Below are 19024 nucleotides of genomic sequence, written 5' to 3'. Positions count from 1 at the left end.
CAACAATCCCATTGTCTTACAGAGCAACTTCCCAGTTCCACCCACTCTACCTTCTAGGCACTTCCACCTACTTCCTCCTATGACTTAAATAAATGACAAGAGAAAGAGAGTACCATAATAATTTTCCTAATTAACTTTCTCAATCAGAGTCCCATGAAGATGTGTCCCAAAGACAAGAGGAATGTGTAGCAGAGTGTTCACTGTTCCTTTTAGGTCAGCTCTATTCCCCGACATATTTTTCACTTTACTTGTCTCAGTGCTCTGAGACTGAGCTCATCTTCACCTTGTCTTCTGGGCACACATCAGCAGGTGAGGGTTCTGGTCTCTGTTTTGCCACAGTTGGCTATATGAGCATGCATGAGTTACATTCTCTTTATGCCTTCACTTTCTCCCATCTGCAAGACAGGGATTAAAGTAAATTACCCATTGGTCTTTTTCAGTCGTATGAATCTATAATTCTTTTAGAAGTGGGTTCCCTAACCCACCAACCCACTCTGAACAACTTTCCTTTTTTGGTAGAGACAGGACCTTTCTATGTTGCTCATGCTGATCTCAAACTCCTGGGCTTAAGCAGTTCTCCCACCTTGGCCTCCCAAAGTGCTGAGATTACAGATGTGAGCTACCACGCCTGGCCGAGACAACTTTCTTCAATCTTTTTGGTAGTAGGCATGTGTAATTTGTGCTGGGGTAAGATTTAGTGCAAAAGAAAAAGTCACAAACACAGTAATAACAGATGGTGTCTGCTAAGCTAAGCTTCTCTCCAAATCTTCCCATCCCGCACCCCCACTTTTTTTTTTTTTTTGGAGACAGAGTCTCACTGTGTCACCCAGGTGGGAATGCAGTGGCTCACTGCAACCTCCGCCTCCCGGGTTCAAGCAATTCTCCTGCCTCAGACTCCTCGGTAGCTGGGATTACAGGCACATGCGACCATGCCCAGCTAATTTTTGTATTTTTAGTAGAGAGGGGGTTTCACCATGTTGGCCAGGCTGGTCTTGAACTCCTGACCTCATGATCCAGCCACCTTGGCCTCCCAAAGTGCTGGGATTACAGGCCTGAGCTACTGCACCCAGCCTCCCATCCCCTTCTGAAGCTTTCTCTAGAGTGGGTTAAAAAGAGAAGGCCCCTTTTTAAAGAGGTAAAAGCCACAGTTGGGAAACTGGAGTAGATTTGGATTGTGAAACTGGACTAGATCCTTAGCCCCTTTATATATTTCTTTTTGCAATTTTGGGCCAGCTAATTAGCTTGAATCTTGGTTTCCTCATCTTTAAAATGGGGCTAACATCTGCCTTATTTACTTCATAGGCTTGTCGTTAGGAGTAAATGAAACATAAGGTAAAAGCACTTTGTCATCTTTATTTGCAATACAACAGAGGTTGATTCTGGCATCTAAGGGCATAACTGGGAACTTAGATCTATGCAGACTAAAAACCAAAAATAGAATCACCATTGCACAGAGCCTAGAATAAAAGCATTACTAGCTGCCTACCCATCCTTCCCTCTCCACTGTAAATTTTTCCCAGGACCTTTGCATTGAGCGACTTGCTGAATATTCTTATTCTCAGATGATTCAGACCTGCTTTCTTTAAAATGCCTCATACGTCTAACACGTAACTACCACTGTATTTAGAAACCTCTGAGCAGAGCCACGGAATCTGGAACTGCTTCCCGCAGCCAAGCTCCATAGGTACACGACACAACTGCCAGCTGCTTTTCATTGCAAATCAGCTTGATCCAATTGCACTGACAGCGACAGGCTGAATGTAGGCCAGCAGCAGGGGTTCATACTGGCTGAATGGAAGCCAGCTCATATACTCGAAGAGGACTAGCTAGGACAAGTCACTTCACCACTTAGCTTAATTACCTTTAATGGGTTTAGGGCTGTCTACTTGGAGGAAGAGAACAACCTACGAGATTCTATGAACCTATTTTCCTCTTCCCACTCCACACTCTCTCACCTGAGTGATCTCATTTATTCCCAGCCTTTTCTGATGACTTCTCCATCTCTGTCCTGAATCTAGATGTCTCATCTCTGGTCTAAGCTACATCTGTCCACCGCTTGTCTTACTTGGATGTCCTCATCCACATATCCACACGCCACCTTCTGCCGTCCTTCTGGTCCTTTCCTTCCAGTGATCTCTATCCTAGTGAATGACACTTCATCCACCCAGTTGTCTAAACAAAGGGATGGCCCTTGAAATCTCCCTCCTACAGCCCATCTTTCATCAAGCCTTAGCAATTGTACTTCCTCAATATCTCTGGAATTTATCTGCTTCTTTCCATCCCCACTGCCACCAGCTAAATTCAGGGTGTGATTATCTTTTACCTGAATTATTGCAAGAGCCTTCCAACTGGTTTTCTCACTCCTACTCCAGCCATCCCCCAGCCAATCCATGTTCCACAACAGGGATATTCTGAAGTTTGCAAGTCTGATCATGCCACAGATTTCCTTGCTCAAATGTTTAAACAGCTTTCCAGTCCTTGGGGAAGAAAACTCAAGCTCCTTGACATGGCCTTCCAGGCCCAGCGTGCTGTGCCAAGCTTACTTCTCCAGCCTCACTTCTCATCACTCCCTGCCTTTCAGCCATGTTCTGGTCCAGCGGCTCTCATCTCAACCTGGCTGCACATTAAAGTAACCTGGGAAGCTTTTAAAACATACCCTAGACTGGGTTCTATCCAAGACCAACAAAACCAGAACCTCTGGCCGTGGAGCCCTAACAGGCTGCTTCTGAGTTCCAGCAGAGCAACACCCACTCTCTCATCTTTTATCCTTTGCACACACTCTTGGCTTTGACTGAGATACTTTCCCTTGACCTTGCTTCCCCTCCTGCCACCTGGCTGACTCATTCATCCATCAGGCCTCAACTGGGGCATCACGTTGTCCTCCAAGAAGCCCTCCACCAGCCTGGTGCTCCGGGTCTGGGTTAGGTGCCTCCCACATGCGCTTCCAGAGAGATTGCTCTGCACTTTGCCTGCTGGCAGTAGCACCTGTCATCCTATACCATCCTTGCCTGAATGCTCTGCTGGACTTGAAACTCTATGAGAGCAGGGCTGGGCCTGCCTTGCTTCCCCCTGAACCCCCAGCATCTAGCACAGTGTCTGGCATATAGTGTGTGCTCACAGTGTTTATGGAAATCACTAGTTAGTTTTATAGAGTGACCCTGGTTACTCCAGACTTGCCAGTCCTTTGTAGTAGCGAGGTCTCTAGTCATATCCATTTCTGAGTTCCTTTATTCACTCATCTGTACATTCTCTTAACGAAATTTGAGAATCTGGTATATTATAGGTACTAATCATTTCAGAATAAAATTGGACTTTTTCAAGTTAAAAATTCTTCACAATTGGGATCTGAGATATATCTGAGGCGAGGCAAGGAAAGGATCTCACAATTTCAGTTTGCTTTGGTCACAGAACCACAGCCAAAGACCTAGGCAGCTTCCTGTTTGTGCTCGCCTTACTCTTCTTCCTTACAGGGAACCAGGCCAGGAATGACAATGATTTCCAAGGACTGCCTCTCCGGATGCTTGAGACCTTGAACAAGAATGCCTAAAAAATTGAAGGGATTATAGTAAGCCCTGAGTTGATGATGAAAACAGGCAAACACTGGCTTCTCGAGCAGCCAGTAAGGGAAAACACAGGTGTACATCACCCCAACCCACCTGCTCAGGGAGCCTCTGTCCCCACCAACAGCCTTAGAGGCCCACCTGTAGATACCAGACAGCCAGAGCCCTGGGACTGTAGTGAGGTTAGTGTGTATGATTCCCAGGGAGCCTGGAAATTCCTCAGCTCTTCTCCAACCTGCACAGAACTGGTTTTACGCATCAGAACTCTGTATCATCACCAAGAAGACCTGGTGAGATCCCAGTTTCACCTCATCTGAGTGAACCAAGGAGAGTAAAACTAACCAAATGTGAGTGAAAGGGGAGAGGGAGAAGAAAGGGTAGGAGGCAGAGGCAAGAAGAAATCTAAATCATAATAGTGGGAGTAGTAAGATGGGCTAATAGTGAGCACTTACAGTGTGCCAAGCATTGTGCTGAGTTCATTCAGCCCTGACAAAGAGACCTCAAACTCTGATCACTGCTGTGGATACAACCCTGCGTTCTTAGCCATGATGCCAAAATCTGTGCAGGGAATCAAGTCAAGAGAAAGCTAATGGCTTGGAGACATGAGGAAAATGGAGCGACTGGATTGTCTGCTTTCATGGAGGTGGGTAAAGGAGGCTTGGAAGAGATGGAGGTTTTGAAGAACAGAGAAATTCCACGCTGGTGATGGTGGAATGAGAGCCCCAGATTATGATGATGAAGGCTGGAATATGACTACGCTGTACCTGGATGGCTACGCTGTGCCGTGTAGAAGGAAGATGGGAAGTGAGCAAATGTCACTGAGGTAGAAGATGAAGCCATCAAAGATGGTTGGGTTGGTGGGGAGAATAGGAGGATAAAAATTTCATTCTTCTTGGCTGGGAATGGTGGCACACACCTGTAATCCCAGCATTTTGGGAAGCCGAGGCAGGCGGATCACCTGAGGCCAGAAGTTCAAGACCGGCCAGGCCAACATGGCAAAACTCTGTCTCTACAAAAATATAAAAAATTAGCCGGGTGTTGTGGCACACACCTGTAATCCTAGCTACTCAGGAGAATGAGGCAGGAGAATCACTTGAACCCAGAAGGCAGAGGCTGCAGTGAGCCGAGATCACACCACCACACTCCAGCAGAGTTTCGTTCTTCTTGTCAGTTTGAGCTCTGCTGTGTGATAGGCAATACACTAGATCTGTGGACACAGAGGTGGACAGGACAAATAGGGCCCTGTGATCGTGGAGCTTATGTTTTGTAGGAGTGACAATCGTCAGCAAACAAGTATGCAAGAAAGATGCCACATAGCGTGAAGTGCCGGTAAGTGACAGAGTGGGCACTGCAGATTGGGTGGCTCAGGAAGGCCTCCTTGAGAAGGTGACATTTAAGTGGGATACCAAAGGCAAGAAGAAGTTAGCCATGCAAAAATCAGGGGTAAGAGCATTTCAAACCCAGCAAACAGCTGGTACAAAGGCCCTAAGTGGGAAGAAGACTGGCAGGAAGAAGAACAAGGCCAGGGTAGTTGGAATGTAATGAATAGCCAGGGAGTGGTATGGGACGGGGTCTGAGAGGGGGGCCAGGACTGGATCATTTAAGACCTTATTGCCCACAGTTTGTTGTGTGGATTTTAATCTAGGGACAATGGGAAGCTGTAAAGAGTTTTCACGGGAGGAGGGATGATCTGGAGTGCGTGTGTGCGTGTGTGTGTGTGTGCGTGTGCGTGTGTGTTTATAAAAGTTATCTTAACTGTGGAGTGACAATGGATTAGAGAAGAGAAATAGTGTCCCCCGAAGAAACAAACTGTCTTTCACAAGCCATTGTTGGGTTGAGTTGGGTTTTATTTTCTCAGATCTTGAAGTAGAATGCATTTCCAAGGGTCAATTCCCAAGGTCAAGAGTAATCACAGGCCGACTGCAGTGGCTCACGTCTGTAATCCCAGCACTTTGGGAGGCCGAGGCGGGCGGATTGCCTGAGGTCAGGAGTTCGAGACCAGACTGGCCAACATGGCGAAACCCTGTCTCTACTAAAAATACAAAAATTAACCAGGCATGTTGGTGGGTGCCTTTAATCACAGCTACTCAGGAGGCTGAGGCAGGATAATCGCTTGCACCCGGGAGGCAGAGGTTGCAGTGAGCCGAGATAACGCCACCGCACTCTAGCCTGGATGACAGAGTGAGACTCCGCCTTAAAAAAAAAAAAAAGAGTAATCCAAGGAGTCTGTCTGCTCCCTGTGGCTGTTTTTAGGAAGTCAGAGAGGCACACACCAAACCTCTTATTATGGAGTGCAGGGGATGTATGTGTTTTTCCTTTCCACTGAAAACAGACAACAGAAGAAGGACCGTGTTTATTTGAATCTCTCTCTGCAGAGGGTGTGCCACCGGCCACTCCCTCTCCCAAGATACCTGAAGACCCTTGCCTGGTATCTTTATCCTTCCAATAATTTAACAAATCAAGCCGTGCCTAATTTTCTAAGCTGATTTCCTGAGGGCTATAACTTGGGAGGCCCCTTTCCTGTCATAGGAACCAGCAGACTGACTTCGTTTTCCTTTCTTGCTCCATTCCTAGAGCCATGGAGGTGGGAGTCCACACCACCCTCTCCCCAGGCTGCCGAATGTCCCTCTGGGGCCTCTATCCCCCCTGCTCCTTGGTGTCCTGACTCATTTTCACCGGATTTCATCTGGACAGCACGTAGGGGTGAGGGAAGGGACGACTGGGCCAGGGCAGCCCACGGAGATGTCTTTGCACCCCAGGCAGCCGCTGCCCTGGCTTCCCAAGCCTGGGGCAGTGGGTAGGCTGTGCCTGATTCCAGCCAGGGTTCCATAAATAAACTGCCATGAAGTTGCCAGCAGAAAATGTGGATGACTCAGAGCAGGAAACCAGTCTTTCCTCACTCTTCCTTCAGTTCTGGTTGCCATGAGACTGCACCAAAGGCCACTGTACAAAAATGGTTCATGCAGAGTGAGGACATACTATGTACCTGGCTCTGCACTGGGATCTGCAGGCCCATCCCATGGGATGCTTCCAATCTTACTACAGAGAAGGGATTGTTGTCTTCATTAGAGGAGGCTCTGTGGGGTTCAGCAACCCACCTGTGTAAAGTAATAGAGATGAGATTCTAACCCTGGCAGTCAGATCCCAACGCCCCAAGGGGCTTAACCATGTCTTGGCCTTAAACCTTTCTATCTCCCCTAGCATGAGTGCAATCTCAACATAACCTGATGTGGTGTATTTTCAGTATGACCATTACAATGTCTCATCCTAGACTCAACTATCCATGCGAAGATTCTTTCTCAGTGTGGGACGTGGGAACGTGTGGAGGAGGTTCTGTTTAATGACATCAAATCCAAGGTTCTGAATTATTCCCAAACAGCCTTGTTTTCCCAGTTAATGAAATTTTAAGTGCCACACATGAAAGTGTGAAAGTTTGGAATTACAGACATAATGTTGTCAGTCCTTAACTGTTCTTTCGAGATTATTTTACGTCAAATATGTATTTATTTTTCTATTTGGAAGAAAGAAAGGAAGGGTAAAAGAGGGAAAGTGGAGAATATGAGAATGACGGGATGGGGGAAAACAAAGGAAAATAAATTGTTTAGATTTGTCTCTGGCCATCCACACTCATAAGCTTCCCGTGCAGAGGATTTCACTGCAGTTACATAGATGACCTCTAGACTCGAATTCAGATCTGGCTGAAGGACAAAGCTCTCATATCTGCAGGGTGTGGTCAACACGCCTGAACAGAGACGGAGCTCAACAAAGATTGGTGGTTGAATCAAGCGATCCAGGATACAAAAGGAGTGCCAATATCTGGCCAGTTTGCATAACATGAGGTTAAGAGTCCCATAGGTTTATTCCTTTCTGAGGTGTGAGATCATTTTTAGTGGGACTCAGATTTTAGAGACTTGAGAAGAAAACCGATGTTATGATTCAGTGCAGTTCCTGAGGAAACACATGGAATTTTTTGGCCATATATTCTCAGCTTTTTGGTTCATTTGGCATATCTCCATGCTAAATTTAAAAGTAAATGTCAAACACGATTATTATATATGTGGAAATTCACCTCCCAGGGACTCATGTTCCTCACCTGGAAAATGAGGGGGTGGACCAGATGCTCCCTGAAGGGATTCTAGCATTTCTGTTCTCTGGTTTATGTATTTTGGGCATTGCATTTCACTTTTTGTTTACTACAAACTGAAAAGAGTGAAAAAGGATAATATCCAGCCTCCAATTCCCAATCACGTTACAGACTTACGAATTGGATATCTAAAGGCTTTTATTACCTTGGACCAAATAAAAAGACTAGATGAGCATTCTGAGAAGATGCCTGGATTGTGGCCTTCAGGTAAGTCCCAAGCCCAGGCATTGTAACAAATGCCCCATCTCACAGATAAGAGGATTATTCCATGCCTTTTAAGTGTGTATAAAAAGGAACGAAGGCCGGGCGTGGTGGCTCACACCTGTAATCCCAGCACTTTGGGAGGCCAAGGTGGGCGGATCACAAAGTCAGGAGTTGGAGACCAGCTTGACCAACATGGTGAAACCCCGTCTCTACTAAAAATACAAAAATTAGCCAGGCATGGTGGCGGGCACCTGTAATCCCAGCTACTCAGGAGGCTGAGGGAGGAGAATGCTTGAACCCAGGTCGGGGAGGTTGCAGTGAGCTGAGATCGCACCACTGCACTCTAGCCTGGGTCAGAGCAAGACTCCATCTCAAAAAAAAATAAGGAATGAAAATAAGGTACTAAACCAAGACTAACTATGGCATTCAAGCAGTTCTGTGTTTTCACCCAGAATGTGTGTGTTGTTTTTTGTGTTTGTGTGTGTGTGTGTGTGTGTGTTTAATTAATTTACTTATTTGAGACAGGATCATACTCTGTCCCTCGAGCTGGAGAGCAGCAGCATGATCCTAGCTCACTGCAGCCTTGACCTCTGGGAGCTCGGTCTCCCACCTCAGCCTCCCAAGTAGCTGAAACTATAGGTGGATGATACCAGACTCGGCTAATTTTAGAGTATTTTTTGTAGACATGAGGTTTTGCTGTGTTGCTCAGTCTGGTCTCAAACTCCTGGGATCAAGGAATTCTACTGCCTCATCTTCCCAAAGTGCCTGGATTATAGGCGTGAGCCATTGCGCCTGGCCAATTATTATTATATTTAAAGCAAATAATCTATAAATGACATTTACTTAGCCCTCCTTTATTTTAAAAGTCATTTAACTTTGCAAATAAACTGTAATGCTCAAGTATGTATAAGGTGGTATTTAATTGCGGAGTAAGACAGTAGTTGGGAGAAGAAGTCTTAGACATCTCCTCTGCCACGTAACTAGCCATGTAAAGTTGAGCAAGTTGCTTAACTCTCTGACTCTTTTTTTTTTTTTTTTTTTTTTAATATGGAGTCTAGCTCGGTCACCAGGCTGGAGTTCAGTGGCACGATCTCGGCTCACTGCAACCTCTGCCTCCCAGGTTCAAGCGATTCTCCTGCCTCAGCCTCCCAAGTAGCTGGGATTACAGGCACGCGCTGCCATGCCCAGCTACTTTTTGTATTTTTAGTAGAGATGGGATTTCACTTTGTTGGCCAGGATGGTCTCAATCTAGTGACCTCGTGATCAGCCCACCTCAGCCTCCCAAAGTGCTGGGATTAGGGGCATGAGCCACCGCGCCCCGGCCAACTCTCTGACTCTTTATCAATGAAATGAAGACATTAATAGTTCACTCTTTCCTCCCCACCTTCCTCTCTTACTCCTCCCTTTCCTTCAACAAATACTTTTTGAGCAACGTGCAACTGAAGGCTTTGGAAATAAATACAGCAGTGAACAAAGACAGCCAAACAGTGAACAAAGAACAAAGACAAAGAAAAAGAACAAAGTTCTTTTTCTTTTTTCTTTTTGTTTTGTTTTTGAGACGGCGTCTCTCTCTGTTGCCCAGGCTGGAGTGCAGTGGCGCAATCTCTAAGTGTAGAATCCAGGTAGGGAAGACAGCAGGTACAAGGACTCTAAGGTGGACGGTATACTTGCAGTGAACGTTTGAGGAAGAGTGAGAAGTCTGAGGTGGCTGGAACATTTTAGCCCAGGTAAAGCCTTTAGATTTTACTCCAAAGGAGCTGAGAAGCCACTGGAGGGTTTGAGCAGAAGAGTAATCACATGATCTAGTATATGTGGAACAGGACCTGCTTTCCAGGTTGTTTTAATATGTGATTTGACAATGTGTTGAAAGACTGACTTCTCAGCTGTGCATGAGATGGGCATGCGTTTATGAGGCAGGGCATATGAAGTCCTTGGCCCAGTTCCTGGCGGCGGACTGCACTCAAGACGTAGCTCTTATGATTAGGCTGTGAGTGAAGCTGATAGACCATCAGTAAAGTTCTGCACTGGTATCAATAGAGCATCCACCTGGCGGCCAAGGAAATGAGGAGAGAAAACCCAACATTTCTTGAGCAGTTACTCTGCCCCAGGCTTGTACCTACTTAGTGCAGATACAAGATAGGTCAAAACAATACACTTCGAGGGAGGGAAAACAATGGCAGCTGACCCCAAAATAACTCCTCTACTGCACCAATTTTGTCATGGTACCCACAACTAGTCACAACTTTGGGCTGAGGTCGTTATCTAGAATAGTAACATCAGGCCCCATTCAACCACTTTTACCTTGAAGTGATTTCATGGATCAGATTAACTAGCCACCCCAATGGCTCTGGAGTCTGATGGCCTAGGGTCAAAGTCTGGCTCAACCACTAACTAGCTGTGTGGCTTTGGGTAAGGTATTTAACCTCTCTGTGCTTCAAGTTTTCCACGTGTATCTTAGAGATGAGAGTGGTAACTATCTCTCAGGGTTTATGTGAGCTAAAGTGAGACAATGCTTGTAAGTTCTTTATCAGGCATAAATGTTATTTGTAAAGTTGAGTTAATGAGTCAACAATAAGAACTTTGAAGCACAGATCACAGGACTGATAAGTTTCTAAGAGACAGTAAAAGGCCAAAAATATTACAGTGCACAGAAAAAGGCAGGTACCAAGTAGAAGTCACAAGTACCTTGGAGAAGAAGGGAAAGACTTTCTCCTTTCTTTCTTTCTTTCTTTCTTTCTTTCTTTCTTTCTTTCTTTCTTTCTTTCTTTCTTCTTTCTCTCTCTTTCTTTCTTTCCTTTGCTTTTTAGACAGAGTTTCGCACTTTTGCTCATGCTGGAGTGAAGTGGCATAATCTCGGCTCACTGCAACCTCTGTCCCCCATGTTCAAGCAATTCTCCGGCCTCAGCCTCCCGAGTAGCTGGGATTATAGGCGCCTGCCACCATTCCCGGCTAATTTTTGTACTTTTAGTAGAGATGGGGTTTCGCCATGTTGGCCAGGCTGGTCTTGAACTCCTGACCTCAAGTGATCCGCCTGCCTCAGCCTCCCAAAGTACTGGGATTACAGGAGTGAGCCACCGCACCCGGCCGGGAAAGCCTTTAAGTCTAGGGCAAAGGGACAGAGACAGAAAGGATGCTGGAAGGGCTATAAAGACATGTTCAGTCCGCTTCTCAATTTTGCCAGAAACCCTTTCTGTCAAAATAGTGTCTTCGTGGTTAGACACCTGGGTATGGTATAAGGCCTCTGATTCTCTGAAAGAAGATGGACTCCATCTATGCTCTGTAGCTCTACCTTGCTTTAAGACAATCTGATGAAAGGCTAGAATAGAATAACTGATGCTAAGAGGGCCTATAGAACTCATCAGTTCAGTCTCCTCATTGAGCTGATGAGGACCTTTCTGCCCCAGAGAGAGATTAAAAGATTTGCTCACGGTCACACCGACAGTTAATGACACAGCAGGGACCAAACCCAGCCTGCCTTATTTCCTAAACCACTGTAAGTTCCATCCTCCCTTTCTGCCTCTGCCTAAAAGATAAATTAATAGGTAGAAATTTGCTAGTCAAAAAAAGTCATGATAAAAATTTTTTATTATTTATTTATTTAGAGATGGAGTCTCGCTCTGTCATCCAGGCTGGAGTGCAATGGTGCAAACTTGGCTCACTGCAACCTCCGCCTCCCAGGTTCAAGTGATTCTCCTGCCTCAGCCTCCCAAGTAGCTAAGATTACAGGTGACTGCCACCATGCCCGGCTAATTTTTGTATTTTTAGTAGAGGCAGGGTTTCACCATGTTGGCCAGGCTGGTCTCAAACTCCTGGCCTCAAGTGATCCACCCCCTTCACCCTCCCAAAGGGTTGGGATTACAGGCATTTGCCACAGTGCCTGGCCCTCTTTTACTTATTTATTTATTTGGTTAGAGATAGGGTCTCACTCTGTTACCCAGGCTGGAGGGCAGTGGTGTGATCATAGCTCACTGTAGCTTTGAACTCCTGGGCTTAAGCAATCCTCCTGCCTCAGCCTCCCTTGGAGCTGGGACTACAGGTGTGCACCATCACATCTGGCTAATTATTTTATCTTTAGTAGAGACAGAGTCTTGCTTTGTCGCCCAGGCTGGTCTATGAACTCCTGGCCTCAAGCCATCCTTCCAACTTGGCCTCCCAAAGGGTTGAGATACAGGTGTAAACCACCACTCCTGGCCTAAAATCTCTTTTAGATGGTCAGTTGTCCTAGAGCAGAGCTGCCCATTAGAAATATCAAGTGAATGGCCAAGCACTTGATATTTGTACCACTGCACTCCAGCCTGGGCGACAGAGCAAGACTCTGTCTCAAGAAAAAAAATAAAAATAAACAAAGTCAGTTAAACCTAGAACCTCTTAATGCTTTAGGGCTGCACTGCCCAGTGTGGTGCCCACTAGCCACCTGTCACTACTGAGCATTTGAAATGTGGCAAAAGCCCAAATTGCCAAGTTCTATAAGTGTAAAATAGATACCAGATTTTGAAGACTTCACAGCAAAGAGAATGTAAAATATCTCAATAATATTTTTATATTAGAATGATATTTTGGATATACTGAGTTAACATATATTATTCAAATTAATTTTACCTTTTTTTACATTTTAAAATGTGTCTACCATAAAATTTTAAATTACCTATGTGGCTATGTGGCTCTCACTTAATATTTCTTTTTCTTTTTTTTTCTTTGAGGCAGAGTCTTGATCTGTCGTCCAGGTTGGAGTGCAGAGGCACCATCTTGCCTCACTGCAACCTCCACCTCCTGGGTTCAAGTGATTCTCCTGCTTCAGCCTCCTATGTAGCTGGGACTACAAGCGCGAACCACCATGCCCAGCTAATTTTTTTATTTTTAGTAGAGTCAGGGTTTCACCATGTTGGCCAACCTGGTCTTGAACTCCTGACCTCAAGTGATCCACCTGCCTTGACTTCCCAAAGTGCTGGGATTACCAGTATGAGCCACCACACCCAGACTCTTAATATGGTTTAATTTGGTGTAATAGGTATAAAATAGGTGTAATACAGTGTAGTTTTTCTCTTACAGTTTAATTTTTATAAAATTTGACTTAAACTCATATTTCTAAGGTCATTTATATTACATAAAATCAGGAACACACATCTGTGATTACATTTTTCATTTAGTCATTTCATCATTCATTCAGCAAAAATATTTATTAGCCTTTCTTCCTATGTGCCAGGCACTGGGGGCATAGAAGTGGGCATGAAAGATAATGTTCTCACTCTTATAGAACTGCAATTGTAGGGGGAGAGACAGACAATAAACCAGTCAACCAATAAAGAAGCAAGAGAAGTTTAGATAGGGAGAAGTGGTGAGAAGATTGGAAAGCCAAGCCATTTTTCCCCAGAAAAATCTGGGGAAAGAAGGGCCTCCTATTTTAGTATGAATGGTCCGAAGAGGTGTTATTTGAGTTGAGCCTAAATGAAATACTGCAAGGTGAACAGTGGGAACAGCTGTTTAAAAAAAAAAAATAAACTGAAACATGTTTTGGAAAAAACCCAACTTAAGCCTTTGCAAGTTTTCACAGCAGAGGAACTTTCCATCAGTACGCAGCAGGGTGATGAAGGCTAGGGAGCCAAAAATGAAATGGGTCAGGTAAGGAGTTCAAACGAAGGGGCAAGCAAAACACAGATGTGGGAGAGGACAGAATCAGAAAATTCAGAGTAAGAAACTGGAAAACAAACTAGTGAGGGAAATGTTTGCTAATCAAGTTAGCAAGGACTTAAAAGCAATACTAAATCTCTTACAATTACGGCAAAAAGGAGAAAAAGAGCTTTTATACATATTGCCACCGGCATTGTAAATCAATAAAACCCTTTGAGAAAGCAATTTGCTGACACATATTAAGCACCTTTAAAGTGCTTATTCCCTTTGGCTTGATAGTTCCATTTCTAGATTGTTATATACTCATTTATTGGTTTTTCTAGGTTTTACTGATTTATTTGAAAAAATTGGCCAGGTGTGGTGTCTCCTGCCTGTAATCCCAGCACTTTAGGAGGTCAAGGGAGAAGGATCAGTTAGGCCAGGAGTTTAAGACAAGCCTGGGCAACATAGTGAGACACCATCTCTGCAAAAAAAAAATTAAAAATTAGCCAGATGTGGTGATGTATGCTTGTCGTCATAGCTACTTGGGAGGCTGAGCCAGGAGGATCGCCTGAGCCCAGGAGTTCAAGGTTACAGTGAGCTATGATCACATCACTGCACTCCAGCCTGAGTGACAGAGGCAGATGCTGTCTCTTAAAAAACAGAAACAAATTAATTATAGATGTAAAGTCTTCATGGAATTTATTATAGCAGCCCCAAGTTAGAAAGATTACAATATCTTCAAATCAACGGCATATTTTTCAGTCATTAAAAAACACATCCATATTCACATGTGAAAGAATGACATTGAACCCCTTCCTCATACCATACATGAAGATTAACTTGAAATGGATCATAGACCTAAACGTAAGAACTAAAACTATAAACCTCTCAAAAGAAATACAGGAGTCACTGGGGGCAGCGGCTCATGCCTATAATCCCAGCACTCTGGGAGGCCAAGGCAGGAGCTCAGCTGTTTGAGACCAGTCTGGGCAACACGGCATAAACGCTGTCTTTACGAAATAATGCAAAAAGTTAGCTGGGCATAGTGGCACATGCCTGTAGTCCCAGCTACTTGGGAGGCTGAGATGAGAGGATTGCTTAAGCCTGGGAGGCGGAGGTTGCAGTGAGCTGAGATCACGCCACTGCATTCCAGCTTGGGTGACAGAGTGAGCCCCCATCTCAAAAAAAAAGAAAAAAAAAGAAATACAGGAGTAAATGTTTGTGACCTTGGGTTAGGCAAAGCCTTTTAGGTATGAGACCAAAAGCATAAGCAACAAGAGAAAAAAGTATACAAACTGTATTTCATCAAAGTTAAAAGTTTTTGTGCTTCAAAGGACACCACAAAACAATGAAAAGACAGTCTACAGAATGGGAGAAAATATTTGCAAATTGTTTATCTAATAAGGAACATGTATCCAGATTTTACATATATGTATAAAATATATATTTTATAAGTAGAAAGAGTACACTTTAAAATAATGATAAAAAGTATAGTATAGGCCAGTTGCCATGGCTCACACCTGTAATCCTAGCACTTTGGGAGGCTGAGAGGGCAAATCACTTGAGCCAGAGGAGTTAAAGACCAGCCTGGCCAACATCATGAAACCTTGTCTCTACAAAAAATACAAAAAAAAAAAAAAAAAATTAGCCCTGTGCTGGGCGTGGTGGCTCAGGCCTGTAATCCCAGCACTCTGGGAGGCTGAGGTGATTGGATCACAAGGTCAGGAGATCAAGACCATCCTGGCTTACATGGTGAAACCCCATCTCTACTAAAAATACAAAAAATTAGCCATGCGTGGTGGTGGGCACCTGCAGTCCCAGCTACTAGGGAGGCTGAGGTAGGAGAATGGCGTGAACCCAGGAGGTGGAGCTTGCAGTGAGCCAAGATCACGTCATTGCACTCCAGCCTGGGCAACAGAGCGAGACTCCACCTCAAAAAAAAAATTAGCCCTGCATAGTGGCACATGCCTGTAGTCCCAGCTACTTGGGAGGCTAAGGCAGGGGGATGGTTGGAACCCAGGAGGCAGAGGTTGCAGTAAGCTGAGATTGAGCCATTGCACTGCAGCCTGGGTGACAGAGTGAGACTCTGTCTCAAAAAAAAAAAAAGTATAGTAAATACATAAACCAGTAACATAGTCGCTTATTACTAGGTATTAGGTACTGTACAAATTGTATGTGTTATACTTTTATAGAACTGGCAGCACAATGTTTACACCAATATCACCACAAACACCTGAGTAATGTGTTGCAATATGACATTATGACTGCTACAATGGCACTAGATGAGTTTTTCAGCTCCATTCAGCTCTGGAATTTTTCAGTTCCCTTAGAATCTTACGGGATTACTGTCATATATGTGGTTTGTTGTTCACTAAGACACCATTATGTGGCATGACTGTAATTCCATGGATATGAAATGTCTAGAGTAGGCAGATCTAGGAGATGGAAGATAGATTAGTGGTTGCCTGGGACTGGGGGTAGGGCAGGACGGGAGTGGAGCGTGGCTGCTAATGGGTATGAGGTTTCTTTGTAGGGTTACAAAAATGTTCTAAAATTGATCGTGGTGATGGTCACACAATTCTGTGTTTATACTAAAAACATTACATTATATACTTTAAATGCATGAATTATATGATATGGGAATTATATCCTAATAAAACTTACAAGTATGTTTGTGGAAAGTATATACTAATGGGAGAAATGTTCATGAAGTGTATGCATGATTTGGAATTATGTATTGTACAACTACGACTATACTTACGTGGAAAAGAGATGAAAAGCTCTGACATAAATTCCGACAAGAACCCCACCAGAATGTTAATGAAGGTTGCTTTTGGGTGGTGAACTAGGGTTGATGTTTTTTTCATTTGTTGAGCAGGTCTCGCTTTTATAATGGAGGAAATTGTTTTTTAATGAAACAAATGAGAAGACCTATTTCCAAAGCAGTCCTTGGGTGTAATCCTCATTAAATATGGCCAAAGAGTAAGCAACTGAAGACAGTTTCAACTGTCATCCTGCAGAAAACAAAGTCTGATTGAGATAAAAAAAATGATGTTTTCCACACTGCCTCTTACCTGCTGTTCCTCCACCACTCAGACCCATACAAGAAAATGATTCAGAAAGTCCTCAGCAAGTAAAACCTGGAAATCCACATGCTTCCATCTGGCAGCCTCACACCACGGAGGGGAGGCGCGGTCCACTGCCACCGGGACTCCAACAGTGAGAGTGGAGTGAGGGAGGCCCATGTCCCCACTGGAGCCATGAGTTATAGCCTGGGCCGGATACAAGGAGAAGTTTTATTTTTTTCCTTGACCATACACCATGTACTTATCTCTACTGAGAAAACCAGCTTTTCCTTCTTACCTCCCAAGAGGAGGGGCCAGTGCTGAGCCCAGGTCCCTGGCTGGGGTTCGACCTCCCAAGAGGAGGGGCCAGCGCTGAGCCCAGGTCCCTGGCTGGGGTTCGACCTCCCAAGAGGAGGGGCCAGCGCTGAGCCAGGTCCCTGGCTGGGGTTCGACCTCCCAAGAGGAGGGGCCAGCGCTGAGCCAGGTCCCTGGCTGGGGTTCGACCTCCCAAGAGGAGGGGCCAGCGCTGAGCCCAGGTCCCTGGCTGGGGTTCGACCTCCCAAGAGGAGGGGCCAGCGCTGAGCCCAGGTCCCTGGCTGGGGTTCGACCTCCCAAGAGGAGGGGCCAGCGCTGAGCCCAGGTCCCTGGCTGGGGTTCGACCTCCCAAGAGGAGGGGCCAGCGCTGAGCCCAGGTCCCTGGCTGGGGTTCGACCTCCCAAGAGGAGGGGCCAGCGCTGAGCCCAGGTCCCTGGCTGGGGTTCGACCTCCCAAGAGGAGGGGCCAGCGCTGAGCCCAGGTCCCTGGCTGGGGTTCGACCTCCCAAGAGGAGGGGCCAGCGCTGGGCCCAGGTCCCTGGCTGGGGTTCGACCTCCCAAGAGGAGGGGCCAGCGCTGGGCCCAGGTCCCTGGCTGGGGTTCGACCTCCCAAGAGGAGGGGCCAGCGCTGAGCCCAGGTCCCTGGCTGGGGTTCGACCTCCCAAGAGGAGGGGCCAGCGCTGAGCCCAGGTCCCTGGCTGGGGTTCGACCTCCCAAGAGGAGGGGCCAGCGCTGAGCCCAGGTCCCTGGCTGGGGTTCGACCTCCCAAGAGGAGGGGCCAGCGCTGAGCCCAGGTCCCTGGCTGGGGTTCGACCTCCCAAGAGGAGGGGCCAGCGCTGAGCCCAGGTCCCTGGCTGGGGTTCGACCTCCCAAGAGGAGGGGCCAGCGCTGAGCTCAGGTCCCTGGCTGGGGTTCGACCTCCCAAGAGGAGGGGCCAGTGCTGAGCTCAGGTCCCTGGCTGGGGTTCGACCTCCCAAGAGGAGGGGCCAGCGCTGAGCCCAGGTCCCTGGCTGGGGTTCGACCTCCCCGCTGGCCTCTGTCCCGGCCAGCCGGTTGTCCATCTCTATCTTAAAGGAACAGCTTTGACAAAGTCCTTGGCCCTGTTTGGAAATCTTCTTCCCCTTGCTCTTCCAAACAAAATTAATTTGAAGCAATTGGGTTTATCTGTCGTTTTCCCTCCGAGGATCATGTGTGCATTTGAGGGGCTGGGGGAAGGAGATCTTTTAGAGACAGCCCTGAGACCACTCTCCTGGGGCCCACATCCCTCCCCAGCATTGATCATCTGAAGTGCATTCAGAGGTGCACCCAGGATGGAGAGGGGTTTGGAGCCTGCTCTCTGGGGGAATGGTGAAGGATCTGGGGCTGCTTAGCTTGGAGAAAAAAAGAAACGCAGGGAGCTCCTGAGAGTTGTCTCAATGAGCTGTTAACATGCAAAGGTTTATTTTGGAATGTCTCAGAGAAAAACTGGAACCACTATGGAGAAGTCGCAAGGAAGAAAGCTGCCTTAACATCAGAATATTATTATTATTATTATTTTTTAAGACGGTCTCATTCTGTCACCCAGGCTAGAGTGAGGTGGCTCGATCTTCACTTACTGCAACCTCCGCCTCCTGGGCTCAAGGCATCCTCTCACCTCAGCCTCCTGAGTAGTTGGGACTACAGGCACTCACCACCACTCCTGGCTAATTTTTTGTAGAGATGGTTTTGCCATGTTGCCAAGGCTGTTCTTGAACTCCTGGGCTCAAGGGATCCTCCCACCTCAGCTTCTCAAAGTGCTGGCGTGAGCCACTGAGCTTGGCCAGGAAGAAATTTTAATAGCTAGAATTTTCTAACATGCAACAGTCTCCATAGTTGAGGAGGTGAGTTCCATCCCAGGAAGGCCATGTAAGAAGCTTGTGGCAGGCATTAGTAACTCGAGAGTACAAAATATTTTTCAACAATTATGTGGTTCTTATTATGTGCCAAGCATTGTTCTAAGTACTTTTTATATACTACCGATTCCTGGAACACTAACAACAACCTTCTGAAACAAATATATTATTATCTCCAGTTTACAGATGAGGAAATATAAGACCCAGTTGGGTTTGCTGGCATGTGCCTGTAATCCCACCTACTTGGGAAGCTGAG

The sequence above is a fragment of the Nomascus leucogenys genome, chromosome 12 (genome assembly GCF_006542625.1).
Source record: "Nomascus leucogenys isolate Asia chromosome 12, Asia_NLE_v1, whole genome shotgun sequence".
NCBI classification, from domain to species: domain Eukaryota; kingdom Metazoa; phylum Chordata; class Mammalia; order Primates; family Hylobatidae; genus Nomascus; species Nomascus leucogenys.
This window is presented reverse-complemented; position numbering follows the sequence as displayed.